General features: G+C 40.8%; 1 protein-coding gene across 2 annotated transcripts in view; it reads right to left on the bottom strand.

Moving 5' to 3' along the window:
* MAP2 (microtubule associated protein 2) overlaps positions 1-1,054 on the bottom strand; it is a 220,986-nt gene extending 219,932 nt beyond the window's left edge. For both annotated transcript variants that reach the window (XM_018071768.2, XM_018071773.2), the window contains exons 1-3: positions 1,034-1,054; positions 256-416; positions 29-90 (exon numbers count right to left, since the gene is read on the bottom strand). The gene's annotated coding sequence lies outside the window, so the exon portion shown is untranslated. The remainder of the gene's footprint in view (positions 1-28; positions 91-255; positions 417-1,033) is intronic.
* Positions 1,055-5,570: the final 4,516 nt, after the last annotated feature.

The raw sequence follows: 5,570 nt of genomic DNA, 5'->3' as shown, positions 1-5,570 counted from the left end.
GTAGAAAACCAGCCCGAAAGCCCCTTACCTGGTTTCGTTTGGGTCTTCCAACGCTGCAAGTCCCAGCTCAGTCTAATTCCTCCTTTTTCTCTGGAGAAAGGGAGCGAATAATGGTGAGATCGGGGAAAAAAAGGGGTTTATGGCACCTCAGACACTGCGCTGCTGCTTACTTACACGCTGGTCTTGTAAGGCTGGGCTATCCAGCCATTTCCTGGAATCTGGCAATGAAAGATATCCCATTACTTTGTCACTTACCAGATTCTCGAATGAACTTTCTTCCTCAGCCCCTCAGAACATCAATTACAGTTTCTGTATTCCAAAGTCATCCCTCCTGCAACGCCACTGATATGATGGGGCTACAGCATTGTCTCATCTCACCTCTTCTAGCCAGTACCACATCGTTTCAGTTCCCTGTGCTGGAGATGAAAGAGTAAAATGGTGCTTTCTTACTTCTTCTATTTCCTAAACAAATTAGTCTGTTGGGTTTGTTTAAAATGCATGTTCAAAAAAGCAGTCTATCAGAATCTTAACCAGCAATTCCAAGTATCTCATGCCTGTATTAACCAAAAAAATGTTTTGAAACAAAGGGGATCCAGTAAAGACAAATATTGCTATTTTTCTTTATATTTGGGCCATAAGTGTTTGACTGGTCAAAACAGATCCAGGATAGCCAAGATCTCACCCTTGCTTCTGTTTCTTCATACAGAGATGGCCATCCCTCAACAACTACTACATTGGATTATATTCCGCATTAATGGCATGTCGATGTTAATGAAGTGACCAGGGAATGCCAAATTATTTTAAGTATTTTTATGTATTTGTAAATCAGGAAACTTTTGTTATAAGGTCTGAAGCTGTGAGCCAAGGCTACAGACATTTCTTCCAGTCGCTTTCCTGAGACCTTCTCAAGCTCTTTGAGAGAACTTCCTACCACTGCTCTTTTCTTGCATTTCACCTGTAAATCAGTGGTGTGCAAAGGGAGCAGGATCTTGCCAAGAGGACAAAGCCATCATGTTCCCCTCTGGTTACTCACCACTGGTGATGTATATCCATCTGGAGGAGATGCTGTCAGAGGAAATGGATTTGCTGCAGCCAGTCTTTCTCTCGGGCTGTCAGGAGGAAAGACAGTGGTTCAGGGCATAAGGAACGTGCACCAGTGTCCCCAGCACCCTGAGGATCAGCAGTGCCTTCCCCTTGCTGTTTTCTGTTTGTGCCTCCCCTTGGAGGCCTATGTGTCCGTGGAAGGACCTTGATGGATCTCTCCCTGCAAGCCCTTCCTCTCACCATGTAGATAATGTGGATGCAGGCTTACATAAAGCCTAATCAGAAGGAGCCCTGAGAGGGAGTGAGCAGTTGAGTTGATCAAGAAGTTACACTTCATCCAAATGGAAGTTAGATTTATTCAAATCTTATGATATTAAGGAAAAAAAAAAAAGGAATGGGGGAAACGACAGACAGCTTATACTTTTGTTGGAAACAAATACTGTGATGGGTATCATGGAAGAGATGAAGAGTTGTCTTAATGGAAAGACACCTGTACAATAAATAGACTGTGCACTGTCCATGTAGATTCCTCGAGATCAGAGGGGTGATGTAACTGACTGGAGAAATGTTCAGAATATTCCATATGCCATGGAGGAATCAATGCCTCTGGCTCAGATGCAGTATGGCAGCAGCCTGTCTGTTCAGCAGCAGTCTGCAGAGAGAGAGAGAGAGAGAGAGAGAGAGAAGGCAAGTCTTGGAAGTTAGTCATTCAGTTCCATCTCTACTTTAAACAATCATCAAAGATGATGAAAAATAAACACAGGAAAAAACAATGTGGCAGTCACCATTTCCCCTGAGATAATTATCTAGTCAAATTACATTATACTTCACATTAAATATTCAACAACAGTGTTGACACTAGACGTTTTTAAGACAGGAAAAATTCTTTTAATTCATGTTAGAGATGTTAAAATGCATGCATGTATTTTTATTAGAAATATTCATGCAGAGATCAAAAAGCATCATCCCACTAAGAGATAGTGGGGAAAGATTTTTTTGTACCAAGGAAAAATAGATTTTTACATCACCTCATAAACCATGAGCTTTATAGTAAAGCTTTGACATGCTGAATTATGGATCTCTATATGGAGGTCGAGTAAGTCAAATGCAGAGGATTTTTTTGCCTGTCTGCTAAAAGAAAAAGGAATGACATTGCCTATAGCCCTCTTTAGAACAGATTCATTTGAAACTGTGTCTGGAAAATATTGTTTTAAAAGGGATTTGTGTCAATACATATTCTCTTTCTATATAGTTAGAGTAGCAATCTGCCACTTCTCTAACAGTTTATTGAGCTGCAGCAGTGGCAACTTAGGTATTTGGCATCACTTCAGGCTGGGGAAGGAAACATTTAATTTCTCAAAAACGCAGTGACTCAAGCCTTGGTGCCAATGTCACAACATTAGCTGAGCAAACAGAGCAGTCAAGGCAAAGTCAGCTCTTATTTATTGATGATGGGAAGAGCTGCAAGCACCAGTGTGCATGATGACACAAAGCAAAGTATGGCTACAGCCCCTTTGCACACTTTTCCCACTGCCATGTTAGCAGTCTGTGGGTATGTTCAACAACTGGTTGAGCAGATTTTCCCCACCTTTCCCCTTGGAAAAACCTAGGCTAAGGTGACCAGGAAAGGCAGCGCTCCTGCCTCGGCATCGCTGAGTTGTTTCCATGGTGTGGAAAACTTCAGGGTCCCTCTAGTGCCCAAAGGAGGCAATAGGGAAGAAAGGTGAACTGAAAAGTGCCTTCAAATGGTTATCAACCACTAAGCAAAGCAAAAGCTTCCACTGAAAATAATATGTACTTATCCCTGGCTTTGCATCACGAACTACGCTCAATTTTTTTTTCTCTTTAAGACAAGAAACTCAACTGTATCTCATCAGCTCATTTCCAGTAACATTTCCATGTAAAAGCCTTCTTTTTTCTGCCTCTCTCCCATTTGATTACATTTACCTGTCAAAGATTATTTGAAGATATTACCTATTTGTAAATGTAAATGCCTCAGGTTGCTACAGGAAAGCTTTAAGCAAAGCTAAGACCTGGCCCAGTGGAAGAACTTGTACCAGAGCTGCCTTTGTAGATTTAGTTATCTTTGGTCTTTTTGTCCAAGAGACTCTAGGTACCCATATGAATTATGATGGCAGAATTAGATTCAGGGAGCTACACTCTAATTTACTAAATGCTTTTGATGTCAAAAGCCAGTCTCTGCATGAGAAGTAGAATAATTTGAAAGCAGAGAGAGGGTACAAAATACTTGTGCCACCAGCTCTTGGGGATACAAGGAGACTAGAATTCCAATAGAGAATGTACTCCAGGGATTGTCTTCATTTTTCACTGCTGTACTTGAAAGTAAAGGACAATGTGCCAGTGTAAAAAATGGACGGTGGAATTCCCTTACATAGTTCATGGTTATGTGCAGAGCCTCTTCCCCTGGCGTTTACCTAACCCAGGTATGTTTTCCTCTCAGCTCTTGAGGCTCTGTGACACCTTGGTTGTGGGGATGATTCCTTTGCTGAAGAGGAGAAACCTGGATGTCAGGCTTGTCACCTAAGAGACATGTCACAGGAGGAATCGTAAATGTACTCAAAAGGAAGCAAGAGGAGCATTGATCCCTGCACAATTCAGCTGTAGAGAGTTCTTTACCTAAACCAGTTTTCACTGCTTTAACCCATTTTGTGGGACATAGAACAACATTTCAGCTGTTAAGTTTCCATCTCCCCAAGAAGGAAAAAAAACAAACAAACTCTAGGAAAATATGTTTTGTTGCTCTTGTTATTTTCTAATTATAACAGAGAATGATGATTCCCAGGAAGTAATAAATGCAAGTTTGAACTTGGGTCGTTTGTTTTGCCCTTTCTAGCATCTCACTACTACAAGCATTGCCTTCTTTATCTCTCTTGAAAATTGTGGGAATAAAACTACTGCACCAGTCAGTCTTATCATGTCTTCTAATGGAAATAAAAGAATGAAAAAAACCCAAACAAAAAAAAAAACCCCAACAATTATCTGCTGCCTACTTACAGGATCAAAGAGAAGATGAACGGAACACAAGTTAAGTTTTAAGTCGTGAAATCTCCTTAGACATTGCATCCGTAGCGAAACCATAGGAAAAAGCTGCTTTTCAAAATAAATATAATGTATGAGTTACTGAATAGTCAAACTGGACAGAATACAAGAGATGTATTATTTTTGAGATTTAATTTCCTGTTCTAGGGGAAAGTCTGAATTTTTTCAACAGTAGCTACTGAGGATTAAAGACCTTACAAAGAATCTATTACGATGCTTGCATGCTTGCAGAGGGAAGCTCATCAGTGCTCTGATGCACTGATAGCTTGTTTTATTAATGTGGAATTTTGATAAGGCTTTTTAATATGCTCCTCTTGTGTTCAAACATGTAAATGCTACTGCTTTTCCAAGCCTGAAGCTTAAACCATCAGCTAAAAACAGATTAGCTTAATCAAGTTAACATCACAATATGGGGCAACATAGTTCGTCTTGGGTTTGGGCTTTGTATTTCTTTCTGCCTTTCTATGAATAAAACACCAATATTACTTCTTAAGAGAGTGGAAACATTACAGACAGAACGAGGCTGTGGCTGGAGGTTAAGCATCAATGTACTTGGGCTCTTCCCCATTACCAAACCTCAAACTCAGCCTCACACTCAGCCTTTGTGTGAACAACACATGCAGTTGTCCAGTCTAGTTTTGAGAATGGCCTCAACCTGATTGATAAGCACACCCATCACATCTTAGTCAGGTTGAAATACTTCCCTGATTTGAGGAAGATGGCCCTGAATGCCTGAAGAGTTCCTGCTGTTTTGCTGTGTTATAAAACTGCTCCTAACCCATGGTCATCATCAGCCCAGGACTTAACAGTTTATCGGTGCTCTAGATGCAGTTACTTAGTCTGAATTACAGGTGGTGTTGCAGGTAAGCACCTGGTCTAATGAACTGATACATTTTCTGCCACCAGCTTCAGATATGCAGCCTGAGCACCTGAATGTTATCTCCTGAAAGCAGAGCTGAACAACCTTCAGGTTTGGTGAAGACCAGCGTCTGTAAACACAGTAGCACAGTCTCTGCTATGCCAACAGGTGGATAAACTTCAGTTAAAACATTCCTCAAAAATGGTTCACTGGATCTTATTAAATCTATCATCACTATAGGAAAGCAGTAGCTCATGCAATGTGATGTGGCAAATCACCACTCAGCCGAGCACTCACACAACCACCTCTGTTAGTTAGTTGACAGAAACCACTTCTTTTTCAATTACAGCTTTGGATTTTATCATTTGAAGAGCCTGTACTCCAACTCAGTTCAAAGAGGAAGGTTAACAGCAGAGCTTGGGGTGCTCATTCCCATGAGGTACCTCAGCCAGTCATCTAAATGAAAAAAAAAAGCCACAAGCAAATGAACATCAAAACAGGGATTAATTCTGCCTTGAATCATGGCTTCTGACAAAGGAGCTGCAAGAACAATATAAAGCATGTTATAATCAAGGAAGCTGATGGGTGGAGAGAGAGGTATTTCAGA

Source organism: Manacus vitellinus, unplaced genomic scaffold (genome assembly GCF_001715985.3).
Source record: "Manacus vitellinus isolate BGI_N305 unplaced genomic scaffold, ASM171598v3 scaffold_20_pilon, whole genome shotgun sequence".
Taxonomy (NCBI): Eukaryota; Metazoa; Chordata; class Aves; order Passeriformes; family Pipridae; genus Manacus; species Manacus vitellinus.
The sequence above is the reverse complement of the archived record's forward strand: the minus strand, read 5'-3'. Positions and strand labels throughout refer to the sequence as shown.